Here is a 16,234-nt window from a genome sequence, read left to right as displayed (position 1 = left end):
AAACAGATTCACTACAGAATGAAAGCAAGCAAGGACGGAGGACGCAGTATGGCAGAAAGTTGGCAGAAAGTCCTTGATGTATAATCATTTGAAGAGTAGATTACAAAACATTGACTTTTTAAATTATTTTTCACGTCTGGTGGTGGGAAGAATGTGGCCAAAACACAAATTCATGGGGAATTCCCCCAGAAGGATGTGAAATTAGTGAAAGATGTGTAGTGAGAAGTGCATGTCAGTAAAGCTGGCAGTACATGTGGCAGGTGATGCTGGCGCTGTGCCCGGTCGTGGCATACAGGTGTGCTGGAGTGAGAACAGTGGAAAACACAGGCCAGGAGGCAGGATAGTCATGGGAGTGTGGGCGGCTTAGTTAATTTGCCCTCTATGCAGGGGGAAAAAATTGGCTTCCACTGTTCTCCTCTGGTTACTTTCCCGATTGAGATACCCACATGCATATTGAACTAGCCTAGTGATAACTGAGACACGTGACCTCATCAGATTAAATCCAGACTTTAAAAATAGCTTAACTTTAGGTATTAAGCACACTTGAAAAATATCAAATATATTGAATAATTTCATTAGTATTATGTAATGCTTTCTCCAGGTATTATAGAACTCCCTGTCTTCTCTATTTGTCAGTCGTACATAAATAAAGATAAGAAACGGATAATATGCTGATTCTAAGCAATTTGAATAAATGCATAAAAAATTATTTAAATAAAATCAAATAGATGGAAATAATGGTAACACTTGACAATAAGGTCTCCTTTGTTAAAATTAGTTAATGTATATTAAGTTTATTATGTTAAAACTTTGTAATCCAAATGTATTAGAATTTTATTTGTAATTTGAATTCATAAATTCTATAGTAATTCTATAGAAATAATACATAGTATGCTATTCAGAACACTGATACATTGAACGTTTTCTTCAAAACTATTGCCCAAATAAGCATGTGATTTATTAATCTGCAATATCTCACATTAACATTTCAATCAAATAATAATTAATATTGTAAGCAAAGCAAAGGTTACTTGTGGTGCTTAACTTAGTGGTGCAATAAAATACAGAAGCACTGGGGTGATCGATTCTATTATTCTGCACTTACAAACTCAGTGCATTTCTCTGGATGTCATCTTACTGACCGTAGGGGGATGGGATGGGGTTGTGACTCTACTTTAAAGCTACTTACAAAGCTGTTAACATCCATACCCCAACGGGTTCACCTTAATTCACATTCACACAGCATTTTTGAGATTCACAGCATCAGAGTCTAATGTCAGACTCCTTCAATGAATGCAATTCACCAGGAGACACAAAAAGTGGCAAAGTGGCACTTAACCTCTATAAGGCTTTCTAATGCTACCATCTCCTCATTTGAATAAAATATATGAACAAATAAGAACTTGGTCAAATGTCCATCTGTCTGTCTTTGCTCCTTTCTTTCAGATCCCCCTGGCTCAACTGTGATGAACCAGACACCATAAGACAATTCCCCACAGGTGAAGATGCCCTCCATTTAATCTTGGCGATCTAAACATCTTCAGTTTTTCCCAAGCAGGTGTTATTTTAGTATTATTTATATACTATTATAGATTGCATTCATATTTTGAATTAGCTTTTATTTTTATAAGGTCAAATTCCACTCCCCCCCCCCCCCCCCCCAAAACATATTTTGTGAAACGATGATGTCATCACCCCACGTGTCGACTACTCAGACACGCTAAATCAGTAGCCTAACATCAACAACAACTGCGACTACATGCTTGTGTTCCTGCTTCAGAAGCTAATGAGCCTCTTTTATTTCTTTATTTATTATTTAGGCCTATTTAATGTATTTTTCTTTTATTTCTTTATTTACATTTCTTTCTTATGCTATGATGCTTGTATTTTGTCTCATTAAGACATTTCGTATTTTGTAGGGATGGGCATTGCAAGCAAAAATAATATTCGACGATCGCTGGCAATAATTTGATTATTATTCAAAATAATTAATTATTATTATTATTCTGGCCTCTCAGCCAGTATGAGTAGCCTAATCATGCGTAATATCGAGAGACATCATTTTGACCGCTTTATTAAGTTTTGTTTTGTATAAAGCCCTTCTTTAAAGTGAATTTCGTTTTGTATAAATTGTATCTTAATTTTAATCAATGTCTTAACCATGTGCCTGGATTTAATAAATAAGAAGCAAATATAGCAGCCTATAATCAGGACATGGAATCGCCGACGCGATATAACTTGCATCACACGTGAACTGGAGCTTGTCTCATAAATGAACAGAAACTCTGAAATATATCTAAGCTTGAAATGTCTACTTTTAAACAAAACTATTCCAAACGAAAAGAAACAGACAACTCTCTTATAATCCGTATGAAGTGTGCATTTTTCTCTGTAGGCACCTTCACAATACTGCGAAAGGTGCACGAGTCAGCATCGTCACAGAAAACGTGTCAGGTTACGTATGTAACCCTGGTTCCCTGATAGGGAACGAGACGCTGCGTTTGAGACGCGGTGGGAACGCTCTGCGTGATTACGTCGTGAAGCACGTGTAAAATCAGTCCAATGGAAGCCCGCTACGACATAGGTGACGTCATAGACCAGGAAACTATAAAGCAACCCTGAAATCAGACCGCGATAGCTTCTGAAAAACCTGAAGCAAGTCGATCAGGGCATGCAGGAAGTATGGCAGGCAAACGCAGCGTCTCGTTCCCTATCAGGGAACCAGGGTTACATACGTAACCTGAGACGTTCCCTTTCAAGGGAACTCGAGCTGCGTTTGAGACGCGGTGGGAACCCTATACCCACTACGCCATAATGACAAATGCCCGTTCTGTGTGAGGTCCTGCGCACACTAAGAAGCAAGCAACCTCGCCCCAGGAGTGGAGAGGTCAAGGTCATAAAACCTGACAAATGTATGCGGAGAGGACCATCCTGCCGCATTACATACGTCAAGAAGGGAAACTGAAATTAAGGCCATAGAGGCCGCCATACTCCGAGTAGAATGGGCCCGCACAGCCATAGGTGAAGGCTGTCCGGCCGCTTCATAAGCCAATGAAATAGCCTCGACTATCCATTTACTCATAACCTGCTTAGATGCAGGGCATCCTCTCTTGAGTGACCCAAAACAAACAAATAGTTGCTCAGATTTACGCCACAGGGCAACTCTGTGAACGTAGGCATCTAAAGCCCGGACTGGACATAACAGGTTAAGCTGTTCCTGGTCAGGGGTATTAAAGGGTGGAGGATAAAAGGCCTGCAGCACTATTGGGCCCCCAACATTCATTGGGACCTTAGGAATATAACCCGGCCTGGGGTAGAGAAATGCCTTCACCATACCAGGTGCAAATTCCAGACATGAAGGAGCAACCGACAAAGCATGTAAATCACCAATTCTCTTGATAGATGAGATAGCAAGGAGAAATAAAGTATTTAGAGTGAGGAACTTTTCAGAAACCTCCTCGATGGGCTCAAAGGGAGCTAAAGCCAGACCCTCGAGTACAATGGCCAAGTCCCAAGCCGGTGCTCTAGAGTGCAGTGCAGGTCTCAACCTCAATGTACCACGGAGAAAGCGAGTAATTAGAGGGTTTCTCCCAATAGAAGTACCCCCCAGAGGGGTGTGGTAGGCAGATATAGCCGCCACGTAAACCTTTAGGGTGGAAGGAGATAACCTGGCCGAGAAACGGTCTTGCAGAAAATCAAGAACTGAACCAACAGGGCAGTTAACAGGATCTAACTGACGTTCAACACACCACGTGGTGAAAAGTTTCCATTTTAGCGCATACAGCCTTCTCGTGGAAGGAGCTCTGGATTGAAGAATGGTTTCTACAACATCGGTCGAAAGACCGGTCTCCCTGAGCCTGGCCCCCTCAGAGGCCAGGCCCACAGTTTCCACAACTCCGGCCGAGGGTGAAATATCGTGCCCCCGGCCTGAGACAGGAGGTCCACCCTGATTGGGATCTCCAAGGGGGAGCCGTCCAGAAGAGACACCAAGCCGAGAACCAAACTCGGGTCGGCCAATAAGGGGCTACTAGTAGCAGACGAGCCCCTTCTCGGCGAACCCTCTCCAGAACCCCCGGAAGCAAAGATATCGGGGGAAAGGCGTACAGGTGCAGCCTCGGCCACACCTGCACCATAGCATCCAGACCGAGAGGAGCTGGGTGCGTTAGAGAGAACCACATGGGACAATGGGTTGAATCTGATGATGCGAAAAGGTCTACCTGAGCACGACCGAACTTTTCCCACAGGAACTCCACCACTTCTGGGTGAAGTCTCCACTCCCCGGGCCTCAGCCCCTGTCTCGACAGAATATCTGCTCCCACATTCTGACGCCCCGGAATATATACCGCCTTGAGCGACAGTAACTTCCCCTGGGCCCATAGGAGGATCTGATGGGCCAATTTGCAAAGGTGACGTGACCTCAGACCCCCCTGATGGTTGATATAGGAGACCACCGAAGTGTTGTCTGTGCGGACCAACACGTGATGGCCTCTCAGGTCTGGCAGGAAATATTTGAGTGCTCGAAATACCGCCATCAACTCTAAACGATTTATGTGCCAGGAACATTGATGGTCCTGCCACAGACCTTGCGCCGAGCGGCCACTCATGACCGCCCCCCATCCCGTGAGGGAAGCATCCGTCGAAAGCGTGACGCGTCGACAAGGAGCCCCCAACACTGGGCCCTGGGCGAGGAACCAAGGTTTCTTCCACAAGGCCAAGGCACGAAGGCATAGCCGCGTGACCTTGATCTTGCGGAACGGATTTCCCCTCGGGGAAAACCCCTTGGTCCTGAGCCACCACTGCAGGGGTCTCATGTAAAGAAGGCCAAAAGTAATAACGTTGGACGCAGCTGCCATGAGACCCAACAGTCTCTGAAACTGTTTCACAGTGAGTGACTGGCCTAGTTTCACATTCTTTGCGGCTGTGAGAATCGCAGAAATACGAGCAGGAGACAGGCGTGCCTGCATTGTGGTCGAATCCCAAATTACACCTAGAAAAGTGGTCCTCTGAGCAGGGAGGAGCACACTCTTTTTGGTGTTTAGCCGCAACCCCAAACTCTTTATGTTCGATACGTTTCCGGTTTCCGGTGAGAGTACGCTGTGCGCGCTTTGCTGCCGCTTCTCGCTTGAACTTTTTGTTGTTGTTTGATTGTTTTCGCGTCTACCGTGACATCTACTTCCTTGCCGAACTGCTGATCTGAACTTGCTTATTGTCATTTGCCTGGACTGTATTATTGTCATTTCCCTGTGGATTTTACTTTGGATATCGAGCGGATCCTGATGACTTTCCAACTCATCACTGGCACTCATCCAACTCACACTGCTCTGTCTGTTTGCTGATCTTCGCGCTACCCCACTGTAGGCTACCTTCTATGTAGGTGGCTGTGGATTACCACATCTCCTCCTGGTGTCGGCCGAATACTTCATGCACTGTCACTGGAACATTGTTGCTTTGCCGCTGCTGTATCAATCCGTGGATTAATGTTACAAACTTTGCTACAAACCTGCTCCTCCAGTTCTGTTTGTCACTGCCCGGCACGCCTGCTCTTCCCCTGCATGAGCTCTCTTCCTATCTCCCCTCACAGTGACTGCTACAGAGGTGAGTGTGTTTCTACCCGCTTGCCTTGTTGTGGTCCTCAATCTGTTCAGTGGTTGGCGTACTAAACTGCGCTGATTACATTGCGGACTGGGTTGTGTTGTGAGCCTGGTTGGCTAACATGTAGTATTAACGTGGTGTTGCTGTGTCACTTGTGGTACTTTACTGTGTCTATGTCATGTTTCCCGCTGGCAGCTCGATTAATGTCCTCGCAGCTCGCCTTATGCTGTGCTTGTGTGTTTTTTGTAACTTGAAAATGGAGCCAGCTTACACCTCTGCTTCTCTCAAACTTTATCGCTGCCACGCCCCCCTAGAACCTGCGCTGTATAAACAATGCTGCTCGCTTGGAATTATTCGGCGTCCACGTTATGTTCATCGCTTCAAAAGACAACCGACTCTTATCTTTGGACATGATGCTCAAATCCCAACTGTTCACACGCCCGATCGTTGCCGACGATACCAGCCAAAGATGAGGGGAATTAACTTTGACAACCTTCATCGCCCTCCTAGGCTGCCTCCTCCTGCCTCGTCATCATGTCCGAACTTTAACATTGGCCACCTAAATGCGCGCTCAATCACAAACAAAACGGCCCTAATAAATGATATCATTGTGGACAAAAAATGTGACTTGTTTTGTCTCTCAGAGACCTGGCAACAACCCAGTGACTGCATTAATTTAAACATGCTAACCCCCCCTGGCTACTGCTATTATCCAAACCCAGATCTGTAGGGAGAGGGGGTGGGTTGGCTGTAGTGCACCGCTCAGATCTGACTATTAAAGAACTAAGGCCATTTGAAGTGACATCCTTTGAATATATTGCTGTGAAGGTTGTTTCTACCCCACCCCTTATACTATTGCTGATCTACCGCCCCCCTGAACCATCTGTACATTTTCTGTCAGAATTGAATGAACTTCTCACTGTTATTTCATCTCTTTGTTCGTCTATGATTATGTTAGGGGATTTTAACATCCATGTGGATACAAATTGTTCTTACACCTCGGAGTTTAACTCTGTATTGAACTGTTTTAGTTTGACACAGCATGTTGACTTTCCAACTCACACTCATGGCCACACTTTGGATCTGCTCTGCTCTTCTGGTCTGAATGACATCTCGGTCTCGGGTTCGATCTCTGGTGTCTCTGACCATAAGCTAATTGAATGCTGCTTTCATATGATCACTCCTCCTCCCTCCTCAGAAAAAACAGCTATTACAAGTCGTAACATTGGGTCAATAGACCACAGCATGTTTGCTGCCTGTATACAGGCCTCGCCACTGTTTGACCTTGACGAGCTCTCGTCCGCGGATGACTTGGTTGCTTTGTACAATGGCACCCTGACCAGCCTGCTTGATAGCTTAGCCCCAGTTAGGACTAGACTTGTACCAGCAAATCGTACATGCCCCTGGTTCACCCCTGAGCTCAGGCAACTTAAGGCCGCTGGCCGCCGTCTCGAACGGCTATATAAGAAAACTGGCCTTACAATTCACTCCATGCTTTACACCGAACACACTCAGACGTATAGGGACGCCCTCAATGCTGCCCGCTCAAACTATTATTCATCACTCATAACCTCCTCTATGTCCAGGCCTAAAACCCTGTTCAGGACCTTGGACAAACTCATTAAGCCTCCTGTCACTGCCTGCCCTAAGACCCCTGAGCAGTGCCAGGCCTTCTTACACTTCTTTGATGACAAAATTAGCCAAATTTACCAATGCTTCAACCCAAATGCTATCTCTATCTCTTCTTCTCCTTCCTCTTTAGGACCTCAGCTTTCCCATTTCACTGCTATAGACTCCCTCACTATCACTGACATCATAAATAAGTCCAACTCCTCATCGTGTCAGCTTGACCCTGTCCCCACCCCTCTACTTAAAGCTTGCATCACATCCTTATCTGAACCCATTGCATTGATTGTAAACACCTGCCTCAACTCTGGTGCTGTGCCTGCTGCCCTCAAGACTGCTGCAGTCACACCCATTCTCAAAAAAACTGACTGCGACCCCACATCACTATGTAACTACCGCCCTATCTCCAACCTCCCCTTCCTGGCCAAGGTATTGGAAAGAGTGGTGGCCTCACAACTACACACCTTTCTTAATCACCATGACCTGTATGAGCCTTTTCAATCTGGTTTCCGTTCATGTCACAGTACAGAGACTGCCCTTCTGCGCATCGTTAATGACCTTCTACTGTCTGCTGACTCTGGTTCACTTAACATTCTCATCCTCCTTGACCTTAGTGCTGCCTTCGATACTATCAATCACAATGTTCTAATCACCCGTCTGTCTGCTATTGGTGTTTCTGGTACAGCCCTCAATTGGTTCCAGTCTTACCTCTTCAACAGAAAGCAGTTTGTGACGCTTGGTCCTCATCAGTCTTCCAAGTCCTGTGTCATACGTGGTGTCCCCCAGGGTTCTGTACTTTGGCCCCTCCTCTTTCTCATATACATCCTCCCTATTGGCCCGATTATACGCAGCCACGGTCTTAAATTCCACTGTTATGCAGATGATATCCAACTCTATTTGACCACTCACTCTCCCTCTGATCCACCACTGTGCTCCCTCACTGACTGCCTCTCTGACCTAAAATTATGGATGCAAAACAATTTTCTTAAACTCAATACAGATAAAACTGAAATTCTGCTGATTGGCCCTAAAAGCATCCTCTCTAAATCTCCCAGTCTCACTCTCAATATTGATGGTTCATCTGTCCACCCTACCCCTGTTGTCAAAAACCTTGGCATTTTGCTTGACTCCACCCTTAGCTTTGATCCTCATATCAAATCACTCACTAAGACTGCCTTCTTTCACCTCCGCAACATTGCTCGCCTCAAACCCTTCCTCTCTGTTAGTGATGCACACACTTTAGTTAACTGCTTCATTATGTCCCGTCTAGACTACTGCAACTCACTTTTCCTTGGTCTCCCTGTCAAATCACTTCAAAGGTTACAATATATTCAAAACTCAGCAGCCAGGCTCCTCACCCATACCAGACGATCGGCACACATCACCCCCATTCTCTACCAACTCCACTGGCTACCAGTTCCGTCCCGGATCAAATACAAAGTAGTACTACTCACCTTCAAAGCGCTCCATAACCTTTCTCCCCCCTACATCCGCGACCTCCTGATCCCGTACCCTCCATCCCGCTCACTCAGATCTTCTGACCAAAATCTCTTGGCTATCCCCCGCTCCAGACTTTCCACCCTGGGTGGCAGATCCTTCAGTGTCTTGGCCCCCAAACTCTGGAATAGCCTCCCACAACCTCTTCGTGACTGTCCTTCACTTCCCCTCTTTAAAGCTCATCTCAAGACCTTTTTGTTTAATGATCATTTCTCCACACCAAACTCGTAGCTTCATATTGATAACTTGTCGTTGTTGTATTGTTTTGGTTGTTGCTGTTGTGTATACTTTCCTTCCCACTATGTAAAGCGACCTTGGGTTTGAGAAAGGCGCTATATAAAATAAACTTATTATTATTATTATTATTATTATTATTTATGTGGGACAGAACAGCATCTCGATGCTGAACTGCCACCTGCTCTGACTGAGCTAAAATCAACCAATCGTCGATGTAATTTAATACGCGGATGCCCTGGAGTCTCAACGGAGCCAGAGCTGCATCCACGCATTTTGTAAATGTGCGGGGAGATAAACCTAGGCCAAATGGAAGAACCCGATATTGGTATGCTTCGCCCCCGAAAGCGAACCTCAGGAACCTCCTGTGATGAGGATGGATAGATACATGGAAGTACGCGTCCTTCAAGTCTATTGTGACAAACCAGTCCTCGGACTGAACCTGTGATACAATCTGTTTGAGTGTAAGCATTCTGAACTTGAGTTTCTGAACCCTGCTGTTTAACTGGCGCAGGTCTAGAATAGGACGCAGCCCTCCATCCTTCTTTGGAACAATGAAGTAACGGCTGTAAAACCCTGACTCTCTGCTGGGAGGAGAAACCCTTTCTATAGCTCCCTTTCGAAGAAGTGTCAGTACTTCTTGCTCCATTACCAGAGCCTGCTGTGAGTCCATCACCGTGGGGAAGACTCCTTGAAATCTGGGCGGACGAGAACCGAACTGAATTCTGTAACCCTTTTCTATTATGTGCAGGACCCATAGAGAAATATTTGGCAGAAGTTTCCACGCTGCCAGAAATTCCGATAAGGGAACCAGTCTCTCGAGACTGGCCTCTGGATTTGATTGAACAATCATTTCGGCGCCCTGAAGCGGCGAACCGGCAGGGAACAACCGAACTGACCGTTCTACAACCCTCCTCAGAGGATTGAACGGGGACGCTGACACCTCGGTGCCCTGAAGCGGCGAACCGGCAGGGAACAACCGAAGTGGCAGCGCTGCGGCTCTCCTCGGAGGGTCGCCCCCCGGAGGGTGCCAAGGAGGGACGGTTCCTCGGAACCGTTCCTCCCTGGAGGGGACCACCCTCAGTAGCCTGATAGCCTTGGCGTCAGGACTTCTTCTTAGCCCAAGCTCTCCTAGAGATAACAGTCCTCAGATCTTGTCTACCCCTAACAGGTCTGGGCTGCGAGCGCCACTCAGGAAACGTAGATTGAGGAGGTGCCCGAGCGGCGACGCTCTGTTTTTGTTGAACTCTGTGAGCGGAGCTCGTAGACGGACGAGGCTGCTCAGACTTTATACTACGAGCAGCCTCTGGGACAATAGACCGGCGAGGAAGAAACCTCTGAAACGCAGCCACTTGTTTCTTATTTTCTTGAAACCTATCGACGACACAATTTATAGCGTCGCTGAACAGACTTGTAGGTGACAGCGGTGCGTCCAGAAGAACAGATCTATCTTTATCTTTTATTTCTGATAAATTTAACCATAAATGGTGTTCCGTGGCCACCAAGGCTGCCATAGAGCGGCCCACAGACTTGGCCGTCTCCTTGGTGGCTCGGAGAGATAAATCTGTCGTGCGACGCAATTCTCGAATTGCGTCAGCACTAACTTCCTCACTATCGTCTATGTCCTTCAGCAGGTCAGCCTGGTACGCTTGGAGAATCGACATAGTGTGCAAACATGCTGCGGCCTGACCTGCTGCCGAATACGCTTTACCCACCAACAAAGATGCATTTTTTAATGGTTTGGTGGGTAACGTCGGGGCTTACAGAGAAGAAGAAGACTCAGGGGAGAGATAGCTCGCTAGTGTGTCTTCAGCACGAGGCATAGTCAAATAACCATAATGATCAATCCCTTGAACTTTACTATAATTCTTAGTTTGGGGGTTATGCACTCTGAAAGACGCCGGTTTAATCCACGATCTCGAAACCTCGGTGTGGAGATCGGGAAAAACGGGAGTTCCCGACGAGGAGGTCGTGATCTAGATGGTAAATAACGTTAATCTAAAAGACTCTTTCTAGATTCAACATCGAAATCATCGGCTGGCCACTCAATATTTAATTTAGTAACAGCACGAGATAAAACCTCCATAAGCTCCTCATCAGCAGGGGTATGAGCTGGCGAACACTCAATATCCCCCATACTACCGACATCCAGATCCTCAGAACTGGATAGCCGTAATATTGGTGCCTCAGCCTGGGAAGGAGAAGCCGCAGAGCGGGCTCCTTCCTGGGCAAAGACACCGAATCCAGTAGGTAAGGGCTGAGAAAGGGCGGGGCCCGTCTCAAACCCCGCTACTAGATCCATCTGCGAACCCCAAGATGAAATTCGACGCTGTGCCTCGGCAGCAGCGGGACCCGCACCTCGGGGAGCGCGAACCGAACTGTCCTCCTCAAACAACGCCCGGCGAGAGCGGAGAGTTTTCATAGACAAACTCAAGCAATGCTCACAGTCAGCCCCCTCGAGGACTGAATGGGCATGCTCCACTCCCAAACAAGCAATACACATAGGATGTGTGTCCCCACCCGTGATATAACGAGGGCAGGGCACAACACAAGGTTTATAACTTTGCTTGCTCGCCATAGTGATATATATATATATATATATATATATATATATATATATATATATATATATATATATATATATATATATATATATATATATATATAAGGGGCTTGAAAGACAACAATAAATAGACAAGGACAGATATACAGAGAGCGCTTGCTGAAGGTGCAGAAGCTATCGCGGTCTGATTTCAGGGTTGCTTTATAGTTTCCTGGTCTATGACGTCACCTATGTCGTAGCGGGCTTCCATTGGACTGATTTTACACGTGCTTCACGACGTAATCACGCAGAGCGTTCCCACCGCGTCTCAAACGCAGCTCGAGTTCCCTTGAAAGGGAACACTGTTTATTAAGAAACAATTAAAATGTCTCCTTGTTATATTTGACACATTCATAATGATTAGGCTACATTTGCCGGTTCTTTGTGGCAAGCTTTATGCGTCTTCTAACGGATCGCAAATCTTGACATCCCTATTTTGTACCGGGCCATTTATGGTTTTTCACATCGTTCAATAAAGTTCTTGGTAAAAAAGAAAAGAAGCTACTGTGCCTAATATTATTGTATACGGCTAGTATTTATAATAAGTCTTCTTCTCTGTTTAACAAACGGCTCTTAGCCACCAATTACATTAAACTCATAGTTCAGCTAAGGATTTATAGCTTAAAAGTGTATATAACATGGATTTAAAAATAATATGAAACACAACCATGAATGTTGAAAATATTTTTGTGCATTTATTTAAAATGATTAAAATGTATTTAAAACTGATTACAATATTTATATACATAAAAAATAATTCATACAACGTAACTTTTTTTATTAATAAGCTAGTCGATGAAAATGCTTGCATAGCGACAAAACTTACTCTTACTCTTTTACAAAACATTTACAAAAACTTGGTCCCAACAGGGCCTTTAACGTCAACATGTTGAACAAGTCTGCTGGCTCCAGCATTAAACAGACAGACGTGAACGTGGTTCCTCACTGCAGTTTGGTTCCTCATCCCGTTCCTCACTGCACTTCCTGTGTGAATGATACTGTGTGTGTGTGTCTCTGTGCGTGCGTGCATGCATGTGAGGGAGAGAGAACAGGGGGCAGCTGACAGCACTGCAAGGGTAACAAGTTTACTAACACCCCTCAGAGTTTTGTCAGCTGCACCCATAGACAGTAAAAGAAAGGCTGCACCCCGTTCCTCGCTGCACTTCCTGTGTGGATGATAAATAACCTGTTCCGCTCAGTGCTAGCTGTTAGCCAGTCGTAGCGGTCATAGTTACCCTCAGTGAAGTGCCGCACAAAACCTTTTCCGGCCTTGGTCAGCCCATCCAGCTTAGGTGTAGATCTTCCTTTTAAATGATCTCTTTCTTCTCTCCAAACATACGCCTTGAAAAAGGCACACGAAGGAGATCGTCAACTGGACCGGTAAGAGGTGTGAAGGCAGCGGCCATAGCTCAGTTCACTGACATTGCTCACAACCCGCCAACATTTCAAAGGGTTGATGACATCAGCGGGGGCTAGCGCCGACACATCGCTGGGCCCTGAGGGCGTTCTGTCACTAATGATACACGTCAGTCAAAGTTATGATCAAATGGGAAATGGCAGCTTCAACGGAAGGGTAGCTATACTTCTAGTGCTGGTCCACGGAGCTGTGATGCGTTTAGATGACCATATGGAAAATCCAGCTCAGCCTCACAAAAAATAACCATATTCGTTATGGAAATATAATCGTAAAAATGAAAAATATATATTTTACATATTATATTATATTATATTATATTATATTATATTATATTATATTATATTATATTATATTATATTATATTATATTATAGATTCTGACAGGGCCAGCAGAGAAGGCCCACCTCTGAGTAAAAGTACTACTAATAAAATATTTCTCCAGTAAAAAGAATAAGGATTCATTTTCATTTTCAAACTTTTTATTTTATTACCAAAACTTATTATACACTGTCAATACAATAAACATCAATATACTAAATTGTCAATTCAGTTTTATATAATTTTAAACTGCTACAGCAGCGGGGAAGATGCATGGACATTAATTTGCGTTATTTGACCTAAAATTAGACGGTTACACAAATGTGGACAAAAAAAGTTAACTTTCCAGCATTTCAGTGAACTTAAACAGCTCGCCCCTTTTACAGCAGATTTATTTCACAAATAACTGACAGGCATGGCCTAAATACAATTTCATTTACACTAATCAATTCAAAAATTCGCTATTTAATAACTTACTTTTCACGCCATCAGTAGTGCGCACGTTCAAGCTCTGATGATATCCCAGTTCTTGACTCATTTTGACCAGATCATTGAATCAGTGAGTAGACTTTAGAAGTTTATTGGAAAGAATGTTCATGAATCAGACCAGAGGGAGTGGTGATTTATTCCATTTAAAATAACAAGGAACGAACGATATGTTTTAATTTTTTATGAAGTAAAAAATTACTACATTATGCTTTGGAATGTATAAGTAAAAGTTTACCAAAATAAAAATAGTCTGATAAAGTACAGATAGGCCTACTTGAAAGATTTACTTAAGTGTATAAAAAAAATAATAATAATTAAAAAAAAAACTTACTGTCCACCACTGTATTTTCATAAGTTTTTTTAAAGAATTTTTGTACTTAAACTTATTTCAGTTGCCAATGCACCATTTCATCTAATATTAATAGTTTATTTTTATTTCAGCTTTCTTTTGATTCACAGATTTTTAAAAAAACATAATTTTAGTTAACAATGTTAATTTTTTTAACAATATTTTACAAATATTTGTATATTTTGGTGTCTTCATGTGTGTCTAAATACAGTTGAATTTAAAATTACATTTTATTTACTTAAGGCAACATTTTATGTTCTTTTAACTTTGCATGCCTACCATTGACGACAAGAAGGACTGCTCCATTTGACAATGGTGTTTGCGTAATCCCTTAAAGGTGAGAAATGCTGTTGAAAGTGGATCGGACAAAGCACCACAACAAACTTGTAGCCAATCAGAAAGTACTGAAAATGGACTTGAACTTGAATGGACTTAAAATGGACAAAATGAGATTTTGTTGTTTCTGCTCCACATGTGAGTAACATTGGTTTTGCTGTTTCACAGAGCCAATATTTGCTGCTGTTATAATGTTAGCTGTAGTAAAAGGACAGTTTTGAGTATCATTGTTTGTCTGAAGCTGCTGGAGACTAACAACCAACTCTTACTTGCATACTCTTGTATGCTTTATGTTAATGTCTTGTTCCGTCATTCATTCATCATCTTCTCGTGTTGTGCATTTTGTAAGAATGAAGGGAAGGGTGTTTTGTTTGGGTTGATTTCAAATATCAACAGTGCTTCTCAGAAATCACTTACTGCACTTTAAAATGTAAAAAGTCACCTATAGTGGAGACATGAAATTTAAGTAGCACACATTCCCTTTGTTTTGATGAGACCTGACAATGATTGCACAACAGGAGCCAGATTCTGATGCGCTACCGGTGTGTTGCTTTAGGATATCGATTGACACTCTGCATAAAGTTTACAACAGCACCTGTTTCTTCCTCAGCATGAAATCGACAGCCGCGGTAAACCAATCCTTTGGAGACTGTTTTCTGCATGCCCCGCAGCTACTTAGAGGTACAAGCGCACACATATACTAGCAAGCACACAATCAAACACATAAAGCAATGCTGTTTATTGCAGAGATGTGTACAAAAGGCCAACAATTTAATTTCCCTGTGTAATCCTTGCAGGTGTCATGCATGAAGTTAAAAGGAATTTGATTATTTATCAGATGAAAGAAGGCAAGTACTCAAACTGTTCTGAACTTCTGGAAAGAAAGTTTAAGAACAGGAGATGACAGAATACCAGAATACTACCGCCATGCTTAATTATGGATGATGGCCTTTTATCTCCCCATCACTAATTGGAGGAGCTACTCCGCTTTCAAGTTCATCTTTACATACCAGGCTTCCCTGCTGAAAAATCCAGAACTGCTGGTCACCAGCACAAGGTATGTTTTGCATGCTGGGACCAGCATGGGATGCTGGTTTGCTGGTCCCCAGCTTGGGATGCTGGTGGATCTGCATATGTTGCATGTCTTTTGGGTGCTAGTATGATCCTAGCAAGACCATAACACAACTTGTGTTTTAATAAATATAACACATTAATTTGAATGACTTGTTTAATAAAGAAAAATGCACATCACAGGTAACATTTTATTGTTACACAGCAAAATCCTCAGTCAATTCTCCTTTTCCCACTCTATAGAGTGTAAAAGTAATGCTGAAGCAATATTGCAGTTAGTGATGATTGACCATTAGTGATGACAACTGCAGTTAACAAGCAGAATCACTTAAGATAAGAGTAATATCCAGAACAGAAAAAAAGAGAAGAAACAAGCAGATTGCAAGCAGACACCATATTAAAAAACATGCATATTTCAAGAAACATGCATATTTCAAGCAGACAGCACAACAACTACTACCGACTCACAGCCACACAGCCTACAGTGAAATCAACTGCAAATAATATCAATATCACACCAGAGGATGCTTAAACAACTCCAAAAACAGCATTACCAAGTTTACTTAAAAACTAGCAAAAACCCGTTTGGATTTGTTGCTTTCATATGGTACATGTACAAAAGTTGTTGAGGTCTGTTTGAAGTCACCATTATGGAGATCAGTATTAATGTTAGCTGATGGGCACTTGGCCATTGACTTTGGTTA

General features: G+C 43.6%; 1 long non-coding RNA gene across 2 annotated transcripts in view; it reads left to right on the top strand.

Annotated features, from left to right (window-relative positions):
- LOC143749208 (uncharacterized) overlaps positions 1-1,629 on the top strand; it is an 80,559-nt gene extending 78,930 nt beyond the window's left edge. For both annotated transcript variants that reach the window (XR_013206900.1, XR_013206901.1), the window contains exon 3: positions 1,447-1,629. This is a non-coding gene — a long non-coding RNA (uncharacterized LOC143749208). The remainder of the gene's footprint in view (positions 1-1,446) is intronic.
- Positions 1,630-16,234: the final 14,605 nt, after the last annotated feature.

This window comes from Siphateles boraxobius, unplaced genomic scaffold (assembly GCF_051911475.1).
Source record: "Siphateles boraxobius isolate OS27281-9 unplaced genomic scaffold, OSU_SipBor_1 24, whole genome shotgun sequence".
NCBI lineage: Eukaryota > Metazoa > Chordata > Actinopteri > Cypriniformes > Leuciscidae > Siphateles > Siphateles boraxobius.
The sequence above is the reverse complement of the archived record's forward strand: the minus strand, read 5'-3'. Positions and strand labels throughout refer to the sequence as shown.